General features: G+C 37.0%; 1 pseudogene; it reads right to left on the reverse strand.

Annotated features, from left to right (window-relative positions):
* Positions 1 to 1,967: 1,967 nt before the first annotated feature.
* On the reverse strand, positions 1,968 to 3,000 carry LOC149826655 (nucleotide-sugar uncharacterized transporter 2 pseudogene; annotated as a pseudogene).
* Positions 3,001 to 27,600: the final 24,600 nt, after the last annotated feature.

Consider the following 27,600-nt stretch of genomic DNA (forward strand, 5'->3'; position numbering starts at 1 on the left):
TTGAAAATCTTTTTAGAAAATTCTTTTCTTAAATTTTTATGTTTATTAGTCGACCAACCGACTTACCAGTCGACTAATCCTTTCGCGCCATATTTTCTAAAAAGTCATTTTTGTTAAAATAGTCAACCGAAGGCTTTATCAGTCGATTGGACAGAATGTCTGTTTTCTAGAAAATTAGCAGCAGTCGACTAATGGTTTTATCAGTCGACTGAACAGAACATGTGTTTTCTAAAAATTTAGCAGCAGTCGACTAATGCTTTTATCAGTCGACCAAACAGAATGTTTGTTTTTCAGAAGATTTTAGCAGCAGTCGACTGAAAGGTTTTTCAGTCTACTGATGATATTATCAGTCGACTAATTTTTCTCTAGTCGACTAAGTTTCAAAAGTTCAGATTTTTAAATGAATCGATTAACAGATCAGTCGACCAACGATAACTGTCAGTCTACTAATAACTAACAATTAGTCGACTAACTGATGTTTTAGTCGACTAATTTTGTTGTTTTCCTGAAACTTCAAAAAGGCGTGTCTTTTCATTTTTCAAGCGTTTTGATTGTTCAAAATGGACAGTTTTGACACCCTTTCATACTCTCAATGTATGAAAAACTTTAAATATGAGTGCATTTTACACTCAAAACAGCAAGAATTCAATCGATTTGAATCATTTACTTATTGCTTTTCACTCCTATTCATTCAAGTATTTGTTTTCTCACTCACTTGATATTTTCACTTCAGTTTTTCACTCAAATCACTTTGAGAGATAGTGAATTTGTGAGTAGAGTATTTCAACAACCTCAAAAGCCAATTGCATCTCATTTGCATTCAAAAGAAAGGCTCATAGGTTGTATTGTAAGTTGTTATTTCTTTTCTGTAAAAAGAAGGACTCCTTGGTTTAAAGGAGTTGTTTGCTTTCAGTAGGGTTGTTACTGAAAGTGAGACCGATTTTGGTCTGTGTGATCTTGTAGTTAACAAGGTTGATAATGGAAATCTCAAGCAGGTTTTGCTTGGGGACTGGATATAGGTCGGGATAGACCGAACCAGGATAAAATCTTGTGTTCTTTGTGTGTTTGCTTTTCGATTTGCAAAATCCTTCAATATTCCGCAGACAATTTTTAAAATCACTATTCACCCTCCTCTAGTGCTCGTTGCCTCGATCCTAGTGCACTTTCAAAGGCTGCATATGTGATGGGTGAATTGCTAATATGATTTGACAACTGTGGGGAAGGAATGACTGAAGCAACAATAGCAAATTACATAGGTGATATGCTGTGGGTTACATAATGGGAATGAGTGGCTGAAGGTAAGAAAAAAAAGAAGAAGGTGGGTAGGGTATGTGAATAGTGATTTTTGCAGAAGATAGGATAGTAAAAAATGTGAATGGGGTTGCTGTGCTGCAAATGACAGCAAAGGGTGTTGTTAGGGGCAACAGGGGTAGTGACGACTGTGGCAGTGACTGGTAAAACTTACATGGGAGGGATGACAATAGCCAAGCGATGGAGGCGGCTGTAGAAAAAAAAGGTGCAGCTGAAGAAGTAAGCTTGTGGGGCGTTGTTGCTGTCGTGCATGTGAAAGTGTTGGAGCACAGGGGAAATATGAGTGATGGTTTTTGCTATGAAGGTGTGAACAGGGATTAAAGAGGCTGGGGCATGATATACTATGGTGGAAAGTGAATGAAGTATATTGGAAATGTGACAAAGAGAAGTATGTACTATGAAGAAAATATGTGTCGTGATGCAGCAAATGTAAAGGGGGAAATAGTGTGGTGGCGGTTGTGAAGGTGCTGCGAGTAGCAGGTGGTTGGTGTGGCGATGAGATAAAGTGTAGTGAAGGTTGTGGAATAGGTGCCGAATATGAAAGGATTGTGCACAGGCGAGAGTATGCAGTGAAGTGGTACAAGAGATCACACAAGCATGGCAATGTTATCTGATATGCCCTATGTAGTGAATACACAGGCATGGGTGCATATGTGTTAATGCAACAAATATGCAGTGGTGTTGTGTATGATAGTGCAACAGCTGTGGAGACTAGCTGCTGTGAAAGAAGCATGAAGTGCAACAATAATAGTATATAGTGAATATGTGCAACCGTGAGGTGTGTGTAAAGTGTCGTGAGGATTGGAATGGAAAATAAGGTGTCCTCTGAGAAGGATTACACAAGTTTTGAACTGTCCAAGAATAACATGAGCAATTGCAGAAGTTGTCTCAAGAGCCAAAGCACCAGACCACTGAAGTAGGAAGCCAAGTGTAGCTGACAATAATACAACAAATGTATTAGGGAAACCTCAATCAAAGAACAACGCCCCCGAGGGATCAAACCAAGGCATCAAAGCAACCAAGAAAAGCAAGGTAATTGGCATTGCCTTACACATCAAACACCATTGCAGTCCAGTTTTCATGCTGCTGCAATCAGGACCAGAGAATCTTATTAATTACATTAGGGATTACCTATGCTAATGTTGTACAAGCCCCAAAGAGATGGGACTGCGACTCTGTATCAGTTTTCCACAGCCACGCCCATAGATTACACAGCCAGGGTCATTACCTTTGAGCAGGAAACCTTTTTTTTTTTTGCTGAACAACCAGAATTTAGCCAGTACAATAGTTGGAGTAACTGCAGTCTTAGCCATCTGATAGAATCTATGGCACTTCAGGCTGACGTTAGTAAGGCCATTGGAGAGGGATATGACAATTCCTAAAGCAAATAGAGAAGAGAATGGAGTAGATTTTGCAGAAGGGATCACAGAGAGAAGTGGCAATACCTGTAAGGTCAACATAAAGAACCAACCCACTGGATAGTGAGTGAACGTAAGAAAAATGGAATGATTGAATCTGACCTTGCTGAATACCATTTTGCTCACCATAATATTCCCAACTTCTGATGTATGGAGCTCACTAAGAAAATAAAGACCGTAACTCTTCAAGATCACGATCTCTTTCACCAACGTTACTGTCTTTATGCTTGAGAACCTTTCTCACACCTTTCCTTATAAAGAAATTGACCATCCTCGTGCTTCAAGGCATACACAGGTGAATGGAGGATGTTGGTTGGCTCCAATTGCAACAAAACCCCAAAAAAAAAGAACTCCAAAAGAAGCAAATAGCAAGGGAATGTGGCAAGGAGAGAAGGGTGGTACAGTGGAAAAGCAGAAGGTTAAAAAAAAAAAACAATACAGGAAATCGATAATGTAAATGAAAGTTTATTCACAATAGACAATTTAAATCGAGAATATGAAACCGAAATATCGTTGATAATCCTGATTAATAGGAAATAATCAAAAGAGATTTAGATCATAATGTATACAGGACATCAAAATAGCAAATGCAAAGCGATTGTCAATAAGAAAACAGGAATTAGATGCAAACTGAAAAATCATAATGAGTGAAGGAAAATTAAAGATGAAATGAGCCAAGACATAAAAGGAGATGAGCAAGGAGGAAAATGTGTTAGCGACAAAAACAGGAAGTCAATAAGGAGAAAATGAAAATGATGGGTCAATAAAAGTAACTACCATAATCAAAAGGAGGAACAAATGATCTGATAAAATGAGAGCTCAAATGTAAAAACAGAATGAAAATAAGATATAGATCAAAATTGCCATATGTAGATCGATGATGGCACAGATCAATGCACAGAATGAGATTCGAAGCAACATATAACAGAAAAAAAAATAAGGATTCAAATGTATACAACTAATTACGACTAACAAAATGAAATCAAAAGGAAAGGAACAAAACAAAATCAAAAGGAAAAATCAAATGTAACTAGAACAGGAAATTGAATATAAACTGGGAATCCAACACAATTTGAAAATCGGGATGAAAAGGTAGAAATACAAACGAAACGTCAAGGTTAAAAGACAATCAAAATGAAAAACAAGAAATCAAAATCAGAAAAGAAATCCCAATGCAAACTACATTCAAGATGGAAAGAAGAAAGACACATATCAGAATTAGAGAAAAAAAATTATAAATAAATAGGAAAGAAAGTGTTGGAACGTAAGTGTTCCGTTGCTGTTGCACGTACGTAGGTCGATCTTGTTGCAAACAGATCGATTCTACGTGTGTGCTTCGTTTAAAAAGAAAAAAGAAGAAGGAAAAATCAGAAAACAAGATGAAAGACGAAAACAAAACAAGAAAAAGAAAAAGAAGGGGAGTGTCGCTTACCTTAGCCTTGGCGTTGTAGGATGGTGGGCTTCCTTCAGCTGATCGAAAGAGGAAACCACGGGAATCCAGAGAAGAAAGAAGAGGGAGAAGAAGAAGATGCGTATGGAGGGGTGAGAACGGGTGGAGGGGTGAAAGTGATGAGCAATCGACCTCCTTGAGGGTCGGTTTTATAAGAAAAAGCCGTTAGACTTATTTTCAATGGAGGTCCAATATTTTTATGAAATTTTCAAGAAGAAGGTTTTATGTTTTATAGCTTTTCAAAATAATGAAAGGCTATTTTCTTCTAAAATGCTTTCTTTATGTTTCTGAGAGGAGTTCTAAAAATGCAAGGGATTTTTAGGGAAATGGGACCCAAATAAGGCTTTTGAAAGTTTCTTGTAAAAATATTCGTTTAGAAATTTAAAGATTTTCTGAAAATGAGGTTTTTGAGAAATACTGGGTTAAATTTGAAAATTGATTTTCAGAAATGGATCTGGGTCCAGAAATTTTGACAGAACATTAGAATTCGGATTTTTAAATTGAGATTGGACCTTGAATAAAAAAAAAACTCTGAGAAAATATAAGGAATTTGATTTTTTGATTTTTTTGAAGAATAGAAGTTCCGGGATCAGAATTGGATCCGAATATCCGATTTGGATCCAAGATTGGGTCAGATAGGAAAATTGAGTCCGAATTCCAGCGAGTCCGAGAAATGAATGAAAATTTTATAAAAAATTGGCATGTTTATTCAAAAGATGGACCCAGGGGCAAAAAGGAAAATTTTTAGATTTTTTGAAAAATTTGGGGTGTTCACACCAAACCTGTCTGGTCGGCCTTGTCTGACTTGACCCGGGGTCTGTCGACCCCTATACAGGTTGGGCACCGAAAATTGCTAACTCACAACCACTGCTAGTCAGCCTGGCTGGGCACTGCAGGCCCAACAAGCACTACATGGTTTAATCGGTTGGGGTCTGTCGCAGCCCCATCTTGCCTTTCAAAAGGTATTATATATATAATACCTATTGCAGACCGGTTGGGCTTGTCAACACCGAGTTGACTCCCTATACTATCATGCAGCCTGCTGTCGTGTCCGGTTGCACACAGCAGGTCCATTCTGTTGTGTTAAACACGGGCAGCAGAGGTTGCACCCTATATGGGTGTAGCGGGTGGTAGGCACTATCAATGCAAGTCTCCTTATGGTGAGACGTTGCAGGTTCAAAAAACTCAGTGGTATGTTTAATAATAGGTGAGGGTCCGCCCAACCCCTGTGTGCCTTTCAAAAAGAAAAGGAGAATGGGAGATGCATTGATTTATTTAAATAATAATAATAATCTATCTTGGCAAGCCTGTTGAGTTTGCCAGTGCCGTAATTGACATCCCTTCCTCATAGTGGAGTGACTGGCTGGGTGTACCCCCCTGCTAGTGCATTTTGCTATAGCTACAACGGGTTGCAGGCCTGTCACAGGCTTATTGCAGCTCTATTGTAGTTCAAATATATATATATATATATATATATATATATATATATATATATATATATATATATATATATATATATAAAGTCGGACCACTTCTCTCCCATTCGTGACGGGTGCAGGGACAAATCAAAGGAGGTCTGTCATAGCCCGATCCACATATAATATGTAAATCTCTATATGTATGTGCTCTTTACATACACACACACACACACACACACACACACACATATATATATATATATATATATATATATATATATATATATATATATATATATATATATATATATATATATATATATATATATATATATATATATATTAAATGAACTCTTTATTTGCTTCTCATGTTAAGAGTATGCACATTAAACACAAATGCTCATAATATTGATCGTATGTCGAAGATTTTAAATTTGCACCTTTCATTGGTAAAATTATTTGAAATGATTCATTCTATTCAGTGAATCCATGAAATGCAAGTGATCATGCATACATTTTGTATTATATTCATAATAATTTATGCATGATCAAGTAGAAAATTACATTAAATTCCCAATTTTATTACTAGTTTCGAGAAATCGCGCTGAAAGTGGAAATATAAAAAAATCATGAGTTTCAAGTCGTGCCCTGCGTTTTTAGTGTTTTATTAGTTTAAGAATTTTCTTTTAGTTATACTTTGATTAGATTAGGTTCTAAGTAGCTAAGTTTAAGCAATGTAGAAATAGGCATTTCTAGGAAAATCATTTTTTCAAGCAAAGCCTTCTTTGGAAATTATCAGAAATTTTTGGACTTGTTTTGAAAAACTGATTTAACCTAAATATAATATTATAAATAGTAGCTAGCAAGGGGGAAAACACATTTTTCCCCAACAGCTCACACCCCCTTGGTTCTCTCTTTTCTCTCTCTCTCTCTCTCTCTTCTCTCTCTTGCCCCCCTCTCTCTCAAAGTCGATTCCTTCTTTTCTCCTTCTTCTTCTAGCCTCTTTCATCATCGGCAATCTCATCTTCTTTGTCGGGGAGATGCATCTGCAGCCCGGGATTAACAACCTTCTTCTTCCCAACCCATCCATCGGAAACGAGCCACGAGGTGACCGTTTCTTTCTTCGTCTCTTTTACCGTAGTTTACTTGCATAGCATGAAGCATAGCATCATTTGATTTTTTTTCTATGATTCACATATGTCATTTAGATCTACATATCATCTCATTTTATTATCTATAAATGAAAATAAAAATCAGAAAATAAAAAGAACAAAAATATATGCCATTTTTTAGATTGTCATTTTTTATCTAGATCAGTCGTTTTGCTTGATTGTGTACTGAATGGATTTAGTTTAATTAAGTCTGTAGACCTAACATAGCATAGTTTGAATTTTCTAATTTTTTTTAGTTCATGCTAGATTTAAATTAGGTTTAATTGATTCATTTTGTTTTGGTTTTGTTACAGCGTGTTTGACGCTGCCAATAGCGTCAGCGTTTTCCTCTGGTGAGGTTTAGCGTTTATGTGTGTTAACCATTCTTGTCAGCAGTCTCATTTTTACATAGATTAGTGTGTGTTGTTTAATTAGGTTAGTTTTGTTTGTGTCAACAAGTGTCCTTAGGTTACTAGTAGTTTGCATTTAACATCTGTTATCCATTGCATTCAGCGTTTGTTTTTTACTTTCTCCATTGCATTGTTGTCACAATATTGCGTTTGGTTACAGCATTACATTGTGTCTTTTATTTTCTGATCAGCATTGTTGGTACAACATGTTCACGTTTCTCTGTTTGTTGTTTGATTGAATTCTTTTTATAGTATATAGTATATTAGATAGGTTAGCTGAATTACATGATTTAGTTAGGATGGTATTGTTTTGTTTTTGTTTTTGTTTTTTTTAGTCAAATCTATTGCTAATAGGTTAAGGCGCCTTAGTCCTTTTCATTTTTGTTATTCAGTAACATAGACCTTAGTTAGTTATTTTAAATGCTTAGTTCATGTGTTCATTTTAATTTCTCTCTTGCTTTTCAGTTAGTATATTTCCTGAATTTTCTTTTAGTTAGTAATTTTGTCCTTTCATTAGTCTGTGAATAGTTGAAACCGGTTCTTGATAATTAGATCTAAGTTAGTATCATATTAAGTTTGCTATTTATTAGTTAGTGTGGATTTCATACAGCGAGTTAGCGCTTTGAATTAGTTAGTGTTCTATTAGAATTAATATTTTCTTTTGAAATTGAATTCGGTTAGTGCTATTTTCTTATTCTTGATTATTTAGTTAGTTAATTCATGATTAGTTAGAATAGATATAAGTTAAGTTATTAGTTAGCTACTTTATTTCTTGCATTCACATTTTTTTCAATAGCATTAGTTAGGTTCAATTCCTTTGCACGATTAGCATATTTTGGCCCTTTGTGTTAGTTAATGTTGCATGTTAATTCTTGTTTCATAATTAAGTACTGATTTGCTTAGTGTGTTATTAGTTTAGTGTAGTTCATGTTACTTAATTCCTGTTTTTGTGATTTTTTGTCATATTTTCAGTTGATTTTCTTGTAGATTTCTCATTTCTGCTGTGTGTTTTGTATTTTTGTTTTGCAGGAAAGCGCTTGGACATGCGAGAGAAGTGATTTTGAGCCTCTAAAAAGCCCTCTGAGGTCCCTAAAAGGTCCCCTCAAGGGACCCTCAAACCCTCAGAAAGGCCCCTCAGGGAACCCTCAGAAAAGCAAAAGTTCAAGAAAACATACATTACCTCAAGAAGGGACAAAAAGACTCGAAGCACTGATGCCTTTTCTTTTCTTTTTAGACTAGGATTTTATTTCATTTATTCAATTCATTGGGTTGTAATAAGGCCTTTCTATTCTTTTATTCGTTAAGCTCTCTGCGTAGGGCATTACTTTTTAGTGATTTATTTATTCAATTAATCCGTTTTTCTTTATTTTGGCAATAAAGAGTAGCATAGTTGTGTGTTTGAATACGAGTATATTTCGTTCCCTAAGATCGACCCAGACTCCACCACTAGTGCAAGCCAGTTTTTATATTTTTGGTGTCTGGCTTTCACTTGATTTTTATTAAAAATATTGTTTTAAAAATCATTTTCCAAAACTCACACCAGAAAGAATTACATTGGTTTTGCCGCCATTTAAGGGAATAAGTGTACACCAGCATTTTTTTTGTAAAAAGTTGCATACCTTGTCATATGTGCACTAAATGAATAAAGTACCTACAAAACTCTATGAAATACATGAAATGATAACTGTACTTGTCACTTCTCATATAAATGATGTATGTCTCACAAAAAGAGGATATGACTGTGTCTCATTCATAGACCATAGTTTTTGCCAACTGTTTATTCTAAATAATTTATACTCTGATGGAAATTTAGAGTCTTGCTAGAGCTCAAAAATGAACCTGTGGTTCCGCAAAACCATTGTGGTGCCATATAAGCACTTGTAAAAAGTTATACTTAAGACATGCTATGTGAGTGCATAATCAGTGGGCTATGAAACATACTCCCTAGCTCAAAAATAAAATTTTAAATACTGCAAGTATAAGTACTCGACTTAGAGTTGAGCCAAAAAATTCAAGAAAATATTATGGGTGCCTATTGGGCATTGATTGGGTATGTGCATACACTAAGATCACCCCGAGTGTGGGTTGGGATTTTGAAAATTCCTTATGGTGCAATGACTCACACTAAGAAATAAACAAAATATAATATATGCACATATAACTTAAATGTGGGATTCTGGGTATACCTGAAAGATGGTATATGTTATTGGTTTCCCGAGATACTGAGTATACCTGAAAACGGTATATGTTACTGGTTTTCCAGGGCTCTCGGTACACCTAAAAGACAATGTATGTTACCGGACCCAAGGTCTACCTTAGAGAGGGTAGATGGTATAAGCTCCGTGGGACAATTTCATTTTTGTGAGAGCGAGGCGTCTCACCCAGTCCCCAGTCCTTAGAGTTAGAGGGGCTAGGACTACCAATACGTCCTAGGTGGTAGATCAAAGTCTTCTGCAGAAGTTACAGGGAGCATCCTAATTCTAGTTTTAGCCACTGGGGAGTACACTCTCGATCGTAAACTGTCCTCTTTGGATATTCGTACGGCTAGTCATACGGGGTATTAATTTAAAAAGCATAATAGACCCCATGTGTGGTCTCGGTCCGCTACAATGTCAAATGTTTGTGCGTACCCACAGGGTAATTAACAAGAGAAACATAAAGTCAGTACACTTTTGAAAGTCTTCAAGTATACACACAATGCTGGATATTGCATTTGTTATAGTATGATTGTGATTCACTCGTGTGATGCATAGCTTAGCAATGTTTTCCTTTATATTCAAAATGTGATAAACTAAATGTGATTCATTCATATGATGTATCATTCATTGATATTTCCCTTTATGTCATAAATCATGAAATGCTTGTATTGAGTCAAATGTACATTCAAAATTTATTTGAATGGTTGGCATTGCTTATATAAATGTGTTGCACATATACTTGTATACTTGTACACATGACACTGCGCACATACTTATTGATATTATGCTTCTTACTGAGACGGGGTATAGTCTGACCCCATCTGAATTATTATTTTTCAGAAAACAAATAAAGATATCAGGGCAATTGTGGTCGTCGCTGCGGACAGTGCCATGAGACCATATCTTCTGCGGATGTCCTGAGGAACTCTGACTTTAATAAATTCATTAAGTTTGTAATTTATGACTTGTAAGATTCTAATACAAGAGTTTAATTTGCCTAATGTTATTGAGTCTATGCTATTACTAATAACCCACCCAAATAAATTGACTGAGGATTTAATAAAACATTTCCGTTGTTGTTTAAAAAAAATTATTTAAATATTTTCGAGTAAAATATTTAGGGCGTTATAGCTTGGGATGTAGCCTGTTTGTGGAGGCAGGCGGCTAGTTAATGGTGGTGGTGGGCATATGAGATTACAAGAACAAAGGGGGTGGTGGTGTTAAGTAAGAGGGTGGTGCTTGTGGTGATGGAGAATAGGGTGCAATGGAAGGTGGTGGTATCTCAGTCATTGTTGATTGATGCCATGACAAGTTAGGCACTCACATAATATATTTCATTGTGGTGGCCACCATGTGCAAGTGTTGTGATAGTCTATGTGACCAAGCGACCTCGCTTGTCGGTGGCTATGATTGCCATCGATCTCGGTAGTCATAAGCCATGACCAGTCACTGTCGCTCTTTGACTTGAATGCCTAGTGAATCTTCAAATCATACAGGATTGTTCTTCAAAGAAATTGAGGCATTTATCCCACGCTTTGGTACCATTTTGATGTGGATCTGAGGTCAAATTTATGATAACAAGAATAAATTATGCTGATTCCTATAAAAGAAATTTTTGAAAGAAGAAATAATAGAAAATATCAATTAAATTGCATAAAATTTAGAAAATAACAAATGTTCAATAATCCAACTCTCTAATCTCCCACATAATTATATAAAAAACACCATAATCTTACTTTTGGATCTTGGATAGATCAAATATCTAAATATGACTTCAAACCAATAGTAAATAAAAACATAGTAAACTAAATCCAATTCAATCCTTATGGACCCAAGTTTTCTATTTTGCTTCTGCATCAGCCTACCAGTTAAAGACATATGCACACCCTATGGAAGTCTACACTAGCTTTCAAGCTAAGGTGCCATAATCAACTTGGTTGTTTAAAAATATTGTGCAGTACATGCTCTTGCAACTTCTTCCCTCAAGAACTTTTGTCAAGCTATATTGGGATAGTCAACATGGAATTCAAACCCAATTTTGTCAATATCGGTATCAGCCCTGTATCTTTTGGCCAACGTTCCAGGTGAATCGATCGATACCGATTGTAAAACCTGAGAATTTAAAAAAAAAAATCATTTTGAATCCAGGTTGGATTCGACCGTTTCTGGGTCCATTCCCACCCCTTGTTTCCTACTTAAACCCCCACAGGGGGGGGCGCTGTTTAAGAAGGTCGAAGCCCCAGACTCTCACCTGAGTCATGTCGGCAACCCAAGCACCACCCCTTCTCACCAGGTTTCCCCCTCCCTCCTTGACTCGCTAGAGCCCCCCTCGTTCTCCCCCTGTGATCTCTCTCTCCCTGCGACCTCCTATCTCTCTCCCCTCACTGGAACCCCTACCCTCCCTCTCTTTTTTGGCATGCAAGTAGGGGCGACACCCCTGCCGCTTTCACTTTTTTGGCCAGCAGGCAGGGGCGACGCCCCTGCCTGCTCATTTTCGGCTAGCAGGCAGGGGCGACATCCCTGCCTCCTTCCTTGTTTTTTTGGACAACAGGCAGCGGAGACGCCCCCTCTTGCCTGTCTCTGTTTGTGACCAGAGAGCAGAGGCACCGCCCCTTACCTTCCCTGCTTTTTCGGCCAACAGGTAGGGGGCGACGTCCCCCTGCCCATTTCTATTTTTGACCATAGGGTAGGGGTGCCTCCCCCTTCCTTCCCTCATTAATCGGTCAATCTAGACTCACCCCTACCCGAAACCTAGCTCAACCTAGTTGGTTCAAATTATGATCAGGTTCGACAACATTGCATACTTTTACGATTTAGAAAGAGTTTCGTCATTTTTTTTTTCGCAGTATGATAAAATACCTGCTAGCGCACCCCATCGATGCAATGGACATGACACGTGCACCAAGGCACGAGCCCTTGATAACCTACACTATATATATATATATACATTTTTAATTCAATAATGTAGTTTTGTGATCCTTGTCATTTTTCTTTATGTCATTTACTTTGCTACCACATTATCATGTACACAAACTATTGCTTACACATTTATTTAATTCAATGTGTGGTTTCACACATTGAGCCTTGCTATATCTTATTTACTTCGTCGCTGCGCTATTACGTGCACAACCTATTGCTTACACATTTATTTAGCTCGATGTGTGGTTTCGCACATCGAGCCATATTTTATGTTATTTACTATGTTGTTGTGCTAATACCTTCACAGAATACTCCTTACATGTTTCATTTGGCTGAGGTACAATTTCGTACCTCATGCACTGCTTACTCATTTACTTAGCTGAGGTACAGTTTCGTACCTCGTGCATTACTTACACATTTATTTAGCCAAAATATGGTTTTGTACCTCATGCACTACTTACGCATTGATTTCGCTCGATGTGTGGTTTCATATATCAAGTCATGCTTTATACATATCGTCGTGCTCTAATGTGCACAGGTCTGCGTTATGTGATATATGTATTATACATACATATTCGTAGGGTACGCGGTTTGCATAGCCTGCCTAACCCTGTATTACGCTTGTTCTTTTTAAAGACACAGATTCACGCATGTCCGCTAAAGCTTTAAAGAAAAAGCAAATTCTTGCAAGATTCCAGTATTTGAATTCGTGGTTTTGAAAAGAAAAAACGAATACCTGACTATTGCTCATTTGCATCCAAGTCTTTTCCTCAAACCTGCGTAGCCCTAAGAGGTATGTACAGTCTTTTTTTTGATATCCAAAAATGACTCGGATCTCCTTGGCCAAGAGCACGGAAAGTTGAGGTTTCTTTCAAGAAAATGGATGCCCCTTTCATCGTAGAAGTAATATCAGACATGCATAGCATGTTGGTACTATGATGATTAGATAAGAGGTTTATGGTGACCTTGTAGCGTGTAATCACACAATAATAAAATAAAATCACATAAATGATGATAGTCAGACTTTGAAAATTCTAAATAATATTGAGGTTTATTTCTGAGAAACCAATACCCCTCTCATCGTAATGATACTATCAGACATGCATGGCATGCTAGTACTATGATGATTGGATGAGAGGTTTAGGATAACCTCGTAGCGTGAAAATATACAATGATAACATGAAAATTACATAAATGGTAATCATCGCCTTCACAGGTAAGATGCTCGAGTTGGTTTAAAAAACCAGAGCATGTAGAATAGGTCATCAGTTAAAATAGAACCTGACATACCCATTCGTCGTTATGGTTTCATCAAAAGAGAGTATGGGATGGTACAAAAACTCTGATGGACAGGTTATTAACAACTACCCTCGAGCAAATGACTCGGTGTCCCCAGTCATCGGAGTTAGGGCACAGAGCTACCAAAAATTATCCTAGGTGGTAGTTCCCATGGACTTTTGCAAAACTTGGATGCATTCCTTGAATGAGTGGCCTCTGGGGAATTCTGTGTCAGTCATTGGTTGTCCCCTTAAGATCAAACTTAGCTAGTTGTTCAGAACATCAAAATACATAGCATAACAAATCCCCGAACGGTCTCAGTTGTTTCTACGTTTCTCCTGTACGTACTGTCAGGACAGTTAATATCAAAACAAAGTTATCATGTTCATTTTACTTATTTTGACTTGCACACCGCGAAAGGAGCAACATATATATTAATTTTGTTCTGAATTTTGTTAGCATGCACATTTTTGTTTATTCTGAACTGCTTATCACGAATGAAACTATGCATGTATTAGTCTTATTTTGAATTGTTATATCTATGCACCTACCCGATTTTTATCGATCTGACCCTGTTTCATGGGTACATGTGATGATTAGGTCAGTATAGCAAGCGATGACACGATGTCGTGATGATATCAAGATGAGACTCTTTTTCTGACATTTTGCTCCTGAAGACATATTTTGTAATTTGGTAAAAGGGTTTTTTTGAAATTTTACTTTTGGCATAAACTTTAAAACCTCATTTCAAATCTATTTGGTTTCAATGAATGTACAAAGTTACCAATCCGTTGTGTAAAGGAAAGGTTCACAAGTAATGCGCCTATGGTTCATTGACTTGTTATTTCAAAACACCATTTTCCACTAATTTGCTATTTTAAACTCTGATAATGGAATAATTATAAGGCTTATAAAAAAATTTCCTAAAAAGTTACAAGTCTGGGATTTTGAGAGCATTACAATTTGGTATTAGATGGACAGGAAAAATAGTGATTCGTGATCATCCGGTATCTGTATCGTACTGTAAGTATTATTGATTAAGTTATTTTTTGTATCCATTCTAATTAAAGAATTATGTTTTGGTTTAGATGTCATACAATGATATGATCGAGTCAATTGATGCCTCGATCGGAGCAGTTGAAAAACTTCAATCAATGGTCAAGAACCTGAATTATAGGGTGGATAGATTGGCTTATGAAAGCACTAACCTAGGACGACGTGATAACCGGATGGAATGCTATCAAGCTCACTCGAGTCTAATATGACCCTAAGATCCTAATGATTGTATCTTTTATGGTGAGATGGGTCATTTTGTAAAAGAATGTCATCTTAAACAAGGTCACGATAAGAGACACTAGGCCACACAAGGCTTAGAGGATAAAGCTTCCTCCGTAAGAGGTTCTCCTGATATACCTAACACTTTGACCATACCCCCCTCTCCTCCACGTAAGGATGGGCACATGAGTATTACGAGAAACAATGCTAAGTAGTACTCGGACCGTTGGTAAGGGGGAGTAGAGAATAATAGGATCTCGATGATTTTTGAAGAGTAGACAAACTCTTATCCGATAGGTTTTATCCTTCTATAAAATTAACCAGTGGAGCTGGGATTTTGTATGCTATTCTCATGATATATATATATATATATATATATATATATATATATATATATATATATATATATATATATATATATATATATATGAATTTTGTCTTTGTTTCTTTAAGTTCTTTAAATCCTAACTTGAGCATCCTTTGTTATAAATAAAGGCTAATGCAAAGCACTAACAACGATTCAACTGATGAGTGGTCAGAGCAACAAGGATTGATCATGGATTCGCTCAGTACCCTAGCCAATGCTATCCAAAGTCAAGTTCGTACCCAAAGGGACCAAGTTTTGTCTTCTTAGGCCACCTATTGTACAACTGTTGCGTATGAGAAAATTTTAAAACTAGATCCCCCGACCATCATTGGAAAGGTCGATCCGAAGCTTGCCAAAAACTAGGTTGAGGAGACTGAGTGAGCTTTTCAGGTATTGTCATTACCTAAGGAAAAGAAGACAATTTTTGGGACTTATCGGTTAAAGGATAATGCTCACAAATGGTGGGATATAACTCAGGGCATCTATTTTCTAGGAGAACCAGTTATCCCTTGGGAAGCTTTCCGCAGTGCCTTTCTGTCAAACTATTTTTCCTCTCATGCGCGAGACAAGAAGAAGATGATCAAAACATCATGCGCGAGACAAGAAGCACGAACAACTATTTTGGAGATGTGCCAAGGTGACTCAAGTCTGGTAGACTAGACCACCAAGTTTCAGAACTTAGAACGATACTGCCCTAGCCTGTTTGTAGATGATCACAAGCGAGCCGAAAAATACATTCGGGGACTGAAGGAAGAACTTCATCATCAGGTCCTGACCAATATGCCCTCAACTTTCGCTGCAACAGCTAAGGGTGAGCAAAACATAAAGTTAGTTGAGAATGGTAGAGGCAACAAATGACAACATGCTGACGGCAAAATGTAGAGACCCCCACTTAAGAAGAAAAATTAAGATAGAGTAATCAAACAACAACAACAATCAAAGCAAATATGTTCGAAGTGTAACTATGTTCATCCTGGACGATTGTGCCCCCGTGACACTGGAGGCGGTCTTTATTGCAGAAAGATGAGGCATTATACCAGAAATTGTCACAAGAAAGCATCTGATTGGTAGAGACGAATTGTCGTCGAAGGTCGGCAGCAACAACAACCATAAAGAAAAGTGTCTATGCCACCATGACAAAACAAGTAGAGAATAGTAAATAGACACTTGATAGTCGTAGGTTAAGACTTTTTGTAATTCAGTGCAAATTTTGCCAGACAAAAGTTCATCAATCAAATCACATATACATTTTGTTCAACCATGTAATTAGCTCAAAACTTTTCTCAAAACTCATTACGAGTTGCCTTGATCATTTTAAAAGCTTATATGATTGGGTATATACCCATGTGCATTCTCGCTAACACCGATTAACTTAAACTACGATCTCGACAGATAACCTTTGAAGGATAATTTGAAGAGAAAATTCTTTTAAGAGGGGGGGGGGTAGGATGTAAACCCAAAAATAAAAAAAATGTTTTGGATCCAGGTTGGATCCGATCAAATCTGGGTCCATTCTCGCTTGGTTTCCTACTTAAACCACCACAGGGGTGGGGAGGTGGGGGGGGGGGGGGGGGGTATGTTTAAGAAGGCCGAAGCCCCCGACTCTCGTCTGAGTCGTGTCGGCAACCCAAGCACCACCCCTCCTTGTCGGGATCCCCCTCCCTCCTCAACTCTTCGGAGCCTCCCTCATTCTCCCCCTGTGATCTCTCCCTCCCAACGACCTCCCATCTCTCTCCCCGATGCAGATCCCCTCGCTGGAGCCCCTTCCCTCCCTTTCTCTGTCAGTCACGCAGGATGCAGGGGGCAGCCTATGCCATTCCTCTCTTTTTCGGCTTGCAGGCAAGGGCGATGCCCCTGCCTCATTCTCTTTTTTGGCCAGCAGGAAGGGGTGTCTCCCCTGTCTTATTCTCTTTTTCGGCCAGAAGGCAGGGGCAACGCCCCCCTTCCTGTCTCTGTTTGCAACCAGAGGGTAGGGGTTCTGCCCCCTGCCTTCCCTTGTTTTTTGACCAACAGGTTGGGGGCGACGCCCCACTACTCGTTTCTATTTTTGACCATAGGGCAGGGGTGCCGCCCCTAGCCTTCCTTCATTAACCGGCCTAGATCGGCTCACTCTAACTCGAAATCCAGCTCAGCCCGATTGGTTTGAATCATGATCAGGTTCAACCCTAGCAACGCTAACATTGCTTGCTTTTACGATTTAAAAAGAGTTTCATAATTTTCTTTTACAGTATGATAAAATACCTGCTAGCACACCCCATCGGCACAATGAATGTGACACGTGCACCAAGGCACGAGCCCTTGATAATCTACACTTAGAATCATCAGTGAATCCGATCATCTCCGAGGTAGGAGAAAATTGCATATGAAGACAATGGTAGAACACTTCTAACATATATATATATATATATATATATATATATATATATATATATATATATATATATATATATATATATATATATATATATATGTGTGTGTGTGTGTGTGTGTTTTTAACTCAAGGATGCAGTTTTGCGATCTTTGTCCTTTTTCTTTATATCATTTACTTTGTCGTTGCGCTATCATGTGCACATGCTACTTGCTTACGCATTTATTTAGCTCAATTGTGGTTTCGCATATTGAACCATGTTTTATGTTATTTACTTCACCGTCGTGCTATTACGTATATAGACTATTGCTTACACATTTATTTAGCTCGATGTGTGGTTTCACACATCGAGCCTTGCTTTATGTTATTTACTTCACTATCGTGCTATTACATGCATAGGCTATTACTTATGTATTTTATTTGGCTAAGGTATGATTTTGTACCTCATGCATTGCTTACACATTTACTTAGCTGAGGTACGCTTTCGTACCTTGTGCATTGTTTATGCATTTACTTAGTTGAGGTATAGTTTTGTACCTCGTACACTGTTTATACATTTATTTAGTTGAGGTACGATTTCATACCTCATGCACTGCTTACGCATTGATTTCACTCGATATGTAGTTTCACACATCGAGTCATGCTTTATACATTGTCGTTGCGCTCTAATATGCACAGATCTACGTTATGTGATATATGTATTGTACGTACATATTCATAGGGTACACAGTTTGTGTACTCTGCCTAACCCTTTATTACACTTTATCTCTTTAAAGATGCGAATTTTTACATGTCCGCTAAAGCTTTAAAGAACAAGAGAATTCTTGCAAGATTCTAGTATTTGAATATGCATGGTTTTGAAAAGCAAAAACGAATACCTGACGGTTGCTCTTTCGCATCCAAGTCTTTTCCTCAAACTAAGAGGTATATACAATCTTTTATTTGATATCTGAAAATGACTTGGAACTCCTCGGCCAAGGGCACTGGAAGTTGAGGTTTCTTTTTGAGAAACTGATACCCCTTTTATCGTAGTAGTACTATCAAACATGTGCGACATGTTGGTACAATAATGATCGGATAAGAGGTTTATGTTAACCTCATAGTGTGCAATCACACAATAATAAAATGAAATCACATAAATGATGATAGTCAAACTTTAAAATTTTTAAATAATATTGGGGTTTCTTTCAGAGAAACCAATACCCCTCTAATCGTAATAGTACTATCAAACATGCACGGCATGCTAGTACTACAACGATTAGTTGAGAGGTTTATGACAACCACGTAGCATGAAAATACACAATGATAACATGAAAATCACATAAGTGGTGATCATCTAAGATGCTCGAGTTGGTTTGAAAGACCAGAGCATGTAGAATGGATCGTCAGTTAAAATAGAACCTGACATACCCATTCATCGTTATGGTTCCATCAAAAGAGAGGATGAGATGATACAAAAACTCTAATGGACAATTTGTTAACAACTACCCTTGAGCAAATGACTTGGTGTCCCCAGTCATCAGAGTTAGTGGATGGGGGTACAAAAAATTATCCTAGGTAGTAGTTCCCATAAACTTCTACAGAAGTTGGATGCATCCCTCGAATGAGTGGTCTCTAAGGAATTCTCTCTCAGTCATTGGTTGTCCCCTTAGGAGCAAACTCAACTAGTTGTTTTGGGTATCAAAATATATAACAAACCCCTTGGCAGCCTCAGTTGTTTCTATGTTTCTCCTATGTGTACCCTCAGGACTGTTAATATCGAAACAAAGTTATCATGTTCATTTTACTTATTTTAACTTGTACATCACGAAATGAACAATGTATATGTTAGTTTTGTTCTGAATTTTGTTAGCATGCTCATTTTTGTTTAGTCTGAACTGCATATCATGAATGAAACTACACATGTGTTAGTCTTATTTTGAATTGTTATATCTATGTACCTACCAGCTTTTTATCGATCTGACCCCGTTTTATGGGTACAGATGATGATTAGGTCGGTATAACAAGCAATGACACGTTGACGTGATGATATCAAGACGAGACTCTTTTCCTGACGTTTTGCTCCTTAAGACATATTTTGTAATTTGGTAAATGGGTTTCTTTGAAATTTTACTTTTGGCATAAACTTTAAAACCTCGTTTCAAATCTATTTAGTTTCAATGACCTAGTAAGAACTCTGTGGCATTTCAAAACTTTCAATTTCAAGTTTTACTTTGAATTTTTTTTTTGAGAAAACCTCTTATTTTCAAGCTTTAAAATCGCTTTTTGAAAAACCAAATGGGGCCCACTCTAGGTGGCGCCACATTTGGATGGTTTTCTAGGTTAATTAGAAGTCTATTAGGTAGTTAGGGCTAGGGTTAGTTTAGGAAAATTCCAAAAAATCGCCCCCACATGTGCCTATCTAAGTCAATTAGGAAACTTTCTAAAAATAGAATTTAGAAAATCTATAAAAAGAGCCCAAGAGGGGGGGGGGGGGAAGGGTCGACCCCCATGCTCTCTCACCACTTTCTTGGAGTCTCTCTCTCCTCTCCAGCACCTCTTCTTCCTCCTTAGCAGCTGCAGCCCCCAAGGTGAGTTCCTTTAATGGTTTTTCATCATTTTTATTAGTTTTTTTATGTTTTTCAATATTTTCACCATTGGCACCCCTTTTTTCATGGTTCTTAACCATGAATCACATTCAAGAACCTCAAGTTTGATTCAAGAAGATGATCTAACCCTGTTTCATGATGTTTTTCGAGATTCTAATCCATTAGAATTGTTTATACTATTGTTCCTCATGTTCTTAACCAACGAAACATGAGATTTACCCTTTAAATGGGTTAAATCCATGCTTTCAAAGGTAAAATTAATTTTAGCCATGGATTTCCTGTTTTCTTTTTATTTAATATCATATAATGTTCATTGAATATGTTTTAACAGTAAAATAAATTTTGTTTTTCTGTTTAGGTATTGTTTTTTTTATTGTTTTCCATTATTAAATCATGTTTTTCTTAGTGTTTTTTAGATTTCCATGTGTTTTAATTTTAGAATTGTAGAAATCATGTTATTCCGTATTTAAACCTTTGTTAAAGATTGCTAAAAATTTTATATGTAGTCCTCGGATATGTTATTGAGTCTTTGTAAAAAAATCAAAGGTTTCGAGATTTGAGAACACTGTCAGAAAAATAAAAGATCGAATCGTGATTTTCAGGTGTTAAAATCGCTATCGAAATTCATAGGTAACTTGCGAGTGCGTTATTTCTATCATCTGAAGTCCTATTTGCAATTCGTAAAGTGAAGTAGATTTGTGTTAATGTCTATTATTTACTGTGATTTTGCCTGTATTTTTATGTTACTGTTCACTATTTTTCCTTTATTAAACTCGTTATGATTTTGCCTAAAATTGAATTTTTTTTTGATGAAGTCTGCTATTTTTTCCTGTATTTGCAAACGGAAGTGCCTGTTTTGATCAATTTTATATTCAATAAATTCAAGTACAGATTGTTGGAACGATATCTCTCCAACCGAAGATGATTTTTTCGATATGTAAAAGGAAGATTCTTTGTTTTTTTGTCTATTATGGCTCTGTAAAATTTTATGAATTTTTATGGTGTATTGACCCCTGATTCGGGTCTGGCACTGAAACTGGTACGTGCCTGCGGGTAAAAATAATATATTTTAGAGTTTTAATGTAATTTTTGAATTGGAATAATGTCAAAAATATCCTTTTCTGATTTCAATCGAATTTTTGGGTGATAATAAGTTCAAGTACCGATTTTTATGAATTTTGGATATCATTTGATGCTTGGATGAGTTAATTTGCAAAACAGGGTACCCGTAAGATCCTGAAACACTGCCAAAATCATGATTTTTGTGATAGTTTTAATTTTTTCTATATAAGTTCATGTTTTTAGGGTTTGTTCATGTTTAGAATCATCTTAGGACACCTCATGTTCCATTTAGCTGCTATTTGATCTTTTTCAACCCTAAGCCCCAAGTTTTTACCAAAATATTTTCTGAAAACCCTAATTTCAAGATCATAGTCTTGCTATCAGGGGTAATTTGTTCATTTGATCTCAATTTCAAAATCCCTAACTTTGATTTTCTTATTTTCAATCATATCATATCATCTTGTGTTTGATTTATTCTCATTTGAATTTCAAAATTTATATTTTACAAAATATCTTTCTGAAAACCTTGATTTCAAGGCCACAATCTTGCTATCAGGGGTAATTTGGTTATTTTTATCCCAATTTCAAATTTTCAAATCTCATTTTTATATTTTCAATTCAATTTCATCATTTATGGGAAGTATGAATTGGGTTTACATCTGAATAATATCCGATGATTTCCAATATTTTTGGATAAATCCAGATAAACCTACATTTCTGTGCTAACATGTTTTCTAGTTTTGCTGGATTATTCAAGTGGAAGACTTAGTTATTTTAGTTTCTTCTCTTTTATTCAATTCGATGTAATATTAGATGTAATAATTTGGAATAAGAGTTACATTTCCTGCTTAGAATAGGATGCATTGCATATAGTTTGATTTTGCAATTCCAATATCTGATGAATGTATAATTCATGCATATTCTTTACAAATCCACCATGGTCTACACGAATGGCACATGCACAAGCTCTTAGGGAGTTGACAAACTTGGTGGAATTCGTATTCATGGCCATAGTCAGAATACGAATGAGACCTAGATTTGTGATCTTCGCATTAGCCACATTCAGCCAACACTCTTAGGCTAACTTCAAAATGCACTATATTTCTCAAAAAATATAAAAAGATTTTCTCAATTCCTCAAAACAATGTCTTTCAAATTCATTCATTCATTTAATTTGCAAATTCCAATTCCAATTCCAATTCAGAGAAATCGATTTTCTCAAAATTTTCTAAGTCTTACTCAGAAATTGATTTTCTCAAAACCCTGAGCTTTCAAGTGGTATTTCAAATATTCCTCAAGTTCAAATCACGATTTTTCAAGATAGTATCTTCAATTTTAAAGTCTGAATTCAGAGAAATCAAGTTTTTCTCAAAGTTATTTGAAATTCCTTAGAAATCGATTTTTACAAAACACTTGTATTTCTTCAGAAATCGATTTTCTTTTCTTCAGAAATTCTCTCTTAATCACGATTCACGATTTTCAGAGTGTTATATTTTTCAAGAATTTTCCAAGTATTTCAAATATTCAAAGCAAACATCATGTTTTCAATCTGCATTTTCAGAAATTCATAGCACATGCCGATTTTTTTGTGCATTTAGGAAATAAAACACAATTTAGACAAGTTGAGCAAAGCTAAGCACATTTTTTATCCTTGGTTCAATTACCCCTGGTAAAGGTGCCAGGAATGGTTGAACCCCGTACCGACAGGCGGGTCCTATTCCTCGGAATTATCCCGCATTTTAAAAATGGAGGTGAGTTATTTTCAAAATCTTTTTCAAAGGTCAGTTTGACTTGCAAAAGTGAAATTTTGCAATGATAACATCTTATTTACTTTGACGCCGCTTTATTACATGCATAGCCTATTGCTTACGCATTTATTTTATGTTACTTTGCCGCCGCTTACGCCATGTTTTATGTTATTTACTATGTTGCCGTGTTAATACTTGCACAAAATACTGCTTACATGTTTCATTTGGCTGAGGTACAATTTTGTACCTCATGCACAACTTACTCATTTACTTAGTTGAGGTACAATTTCATACCTCATGCATTACTTACACATTTATTTAGCCGAAATATGGTTTCATACCTCATGCACTACTTACGCATTGATTTTGCTTGATGTGTGGTTTCACATATCAAGTCATAATTTATACATTATTGTCGTGCTCTAATGTGCACAGGTCTGCGTTATGTGATATATGTATTATACATACATATTCGTAGGGTACGCTGTTTGCATAGCCTGCCTAACCCTGTATTACACTTGTTCTTTTTAAAGACACAGATTCACGCATGTCTGCTAAATCTTTAAAGAAAAAACAAATTCTTGCAAGATTCCAGTATTTGAATATGCGTGGTTTTGAAAAGCAAAAACAAATACCCAATTGTTGCTCATTTGTATCCAAGTCTTTTCCTCAAACCTGCGTTGCCCTAAGAGGTATATACAGTCTTTTGTTTGATATCCAAAAATGACTCGGATCTCCTTGGCCAAGAGCACGGGAAGTTGAGGTTTCTTTCTGAGAAACTGATACCCCTTTCATCGTAGCAGTAATATCAGACATGCATAGCATGTTGGTACTATGATAATCAGATAAGAGGTTTATGGTGACCTTGTAGTGTGCAATCGCACAATAATAAAATGAAAACACATAAATGATGATAGTCATACTTTAAAAATTCTAAATAATATTGGGGTTTCTTTCTGAGAAACCAATACCCCTGTCATCGTAATGGTACTATCAGACATGCATGACATGCTAGTACTATGATGATTGGATGAGAGGTTTATGATAACCTCATAGCGTGGAAATATACAATGATAACATGAAAATTAAATAAATGGTAATCATCACCTTCACAGGTAAGATGCTCAAGTTGGTTTAAAAAACCAGAGCATGTAGAATAGGTCATCAGTTAAAATAGAACCTGACATACCCATTCGTCGTTATGGTTTCATCAAAAGAGAGTATGGGATGGTACAAAAACTCTGATGGACAGGTTATTAACAACTACCCTCGAGCAAATGACTTGGTGTCCCCAGTCATCGGAGTTAGGGCACAGAGCTACCAAAAATTATCCTAGGTGGTAGTTCCCATGGACTTTTGCAAAACTTGGATGCATTCCTTGAATGAGTGGCCTCTGGGGAATTCTGTGTCAGTCATTGGTCATCCCCTTAAGATCAAACTTAGCTAGTTGTTCGGAACATCAAAATACATAACATAACAAATCCCCGTGCAGTCTCAGTTGTTTCTACGTTTGTCCTGTGCGTACTGTCAGGACAGTTAAAATCGAAACAAAGTTATCATGTTCATTTTACTTATTTTGACTTACACACGGTAAAAGGAACAACATATATATTAATTTTTTTTTGAATTTTGTTAGCATGCTCATTTTTGTTTATTCTGAACTGCATATGACGAATAAAACTATGCATGTGTTAGTCTTATTTTGAATTGTTATATCTATGTACCTACCAGATTTTTATCGATCTGACCTCGTTTCATGGGTACATGTGATGATTAGGTCGGTACAACAAGCGATGGCACGATGGCGTGATGATATCAAGATGAGACTCTTTTCCTGACGTTTTGCTCCTTAAGACATATTTTGTAATTTGGTAAATGGGTTTCTTTGAAATTTTACTTTTGGCATAAACTTTAAAACCTCGTTTCAAATCTATTTGGTATCAATGAATGTACAGAGTTACCAATCCGTTGTGTAAAGGAAAGGTTCACAAGTAATGGACCCATGGTCCGTTGACTTTATATTTCAAAACACCATTTTCTACTGAATTTCTATTTTAAACTCTGATAAAGGAATGATTATAAGGCTTATCAAAAATTTTCTTAAAAAGTTACAAGTCTGGGATTTTGAGGGCATTACGACTTAGTATTAGATGGTCAGGAAAAATAGTGATTCTTTATCATCCGGCATCTGCATCGTACTGTAAGTATTATTGATTAAGTTATTTTTTGTATCCATTCTAATTAAAGAATTATGTTTCGGTTTAGATGTCATACAATGATATGATTGAGTCAATCGATGCCTCGACCGAAGCAGTTGAACTTCAATCAATGGTCGAGAACCAGAATTATAGGGTGGATAGATTGGCTTATGAAAGCATTAACCTAGGACGACATGATAACTAGATGGAATGCTATCAAGATCACTCAAGTCTAATGTGCCCCTGAGATCCTAATGATTGTATCTTTTATGGTGAGATGGGTCATTTTGTAAAAGAATGTCATTTTAAACAAGGTCACAATAAGAGACACTAGTCCGTGCAAGGCCTAGAGGATGAAGCTTCCTCCATAGGAGGTTCTCCTGATATACCTGACACTTTGACCTTACCCCCCTCTCCTCCACGTAAGGTTGGACGCACAAGTATTACGAGAAACAATGCTAAGTAGTACTCGGACCGTTGGTAAGGGGGAGTAGAGAATACTAGGATCTCGATGCATTTTGAAGAGTCGATGAACTCTTATCCGATTGGTTTTAACCTTCTATAAAATTAACCAGCAGAGCTGGGATTTTGTATTCTATTCTCATAATGTATATGAATTTTGTCTTTGTTTCTTTAAGTTCTTTAAATCCTAACTTGAGCATCCTTTGTTATAAATAAAGGATGATGCGAAGCACGAACAATGATTCAATTGATGAGTGGTCAGAGCAACATGGATTCATCATGGATTCTCTCAATACCCTAGCCAATGCAATCCAAAGTCAAGTTCCTACCCAAAGGGTTCAAGTGTTGTTTTTTGAGGCGACCTATCGTACAACTGTTACATATGAATTTTTTTTTAAAACTAGATCCTCCGACCATCGTTGGAAAGGCCGATCCGAAGCTTGCCAAAAACTAGGTTAAGGAGACTGAGCGAGCTTTTCAGGTACTGTCAGTACCTGAGGAAAAAGAAGATGATTTTTGGGACTTATCGGCTGAAGGATAATGCTCACAAATGGTGGGATATAACTCAGGGCATCTATTTTCTGGGAGCACCAATTATCCCTTGGAAAGCTTTCCGTAGTGCCTTTCTGGCAAACTATTTTTCCTATCATGAGCGAGACAAGAAGAAGATATAATTTTTGGAGATGTGCCAAGGTGACTCAAGTTTGGTAGACTAGACCACCAAGTTTCAGAACTTAGAACAATACTGCCCCAGCCTATTTGAAGATGATCGCGAGCGGGCCGAAAAATACATTCGGAGACTGAAGGAAGAACTTCGTCATCAGGTCCTGACCAGTATGTCCTCAACTTTCGCTGCAGCAGTTAAGGGTGAGCAAAATATAAAGTCAGCTGAGAATGGTAGAGGCAACAAACGACAACATGCTGACAGCAAAATGTAAAGTCCCCCACTCAAGAAGCAAGATTAAGATAGAGGAATCGAACAACAACATCAATCAAAGCAGTTATGTTCAAAGTGCAACTATGTTCATCCTGGACGACCATGCCCCCAAGACACTGGAGGCGGTCTTTATTGCGAAAAGATGAGGCATTATACTCGAAATTGTCACAAGAAAGCATCTGATTGGTAGAGACAAATTGTCGTCGAAGGTCAACTGCAGTAACAACAACAACCTCAGCAACAACCATAAGGAAAAGTATCTATGCCACCATGACAAAACAAGTAGAGAATAGTAAATAGACACTTTGATAGTCGTAGGTTAAGACTTTTTGTAATTCAGTGAGAATTTTGCCAGGCAAAAGTTCATCAATGAAATCACATATACATTTTGTTCAACCATGTAATTAGCTCAAAACTTTTCTCAGAAACTCATTATGAGTTGCCTTGATCGTTTTAAAAGCTTATATGATTAGGTATATACCCATGTTGTGCATTCTCGTTAACACCGATTAGCTTAAACTACAATATCGACAGATAACCTTTGAAGGATATTTTGAAGAGAAAAATCTTTTAAGGGGTAGGATGTAAAACCCAAAATTTTAAAAAAAATTTGTTTTGGATCCAGGTTGGATCCGATTGTATCTGAGTCCATTCCCCCTTGGTTTCCTACTTAAACCCCCACAGGGGGGGGGGTATGTTTAAGAAGGCCGAAGCCCCCGACTCTCGCCTGAGTCATGTCGGCAGCCCGAGCACCACCCCTCCTTGCCGGGATCCCCCTCCCTCCTTGACTTGCCGGAGCCCCCCTCGTTCTCCCCCTGTGATCTCTCCCTCCCTACAACCTCTCATCTCTCTCCCCGATGTAGATCCCATCATCAGAGCCCCTTCCCTCCCTTTCTCTGTCAGTCAGGCCGGAGACAGGGGGCAGCCCCTGCCCTTCCTCTCTTTTTCGACTTGCAGGCAAGGGCGATGCCCCTACCTCATTCTCTTTTTTGGCTAGCAGGAAGGGGTGTCACCCCTGCCTTATTCTCTTTTTTGGCCAGAA

The sequence above is a fragment of the Nuphar pumila genome, chromosome 10 (genome assembly GCF_984573655.1).
Source record: "Nuphar pumila chromosome 10, dmNupPumi1.hap1.1, whole genome shotgun sequence".
Classification (NCBI taxonomy): Eukaryota; Viridiplantae; Streptophyta; class Magnoliopsida; order Nymphaeales; family Nymphaeaceae; genus Nuphar; species Nuphar pumila.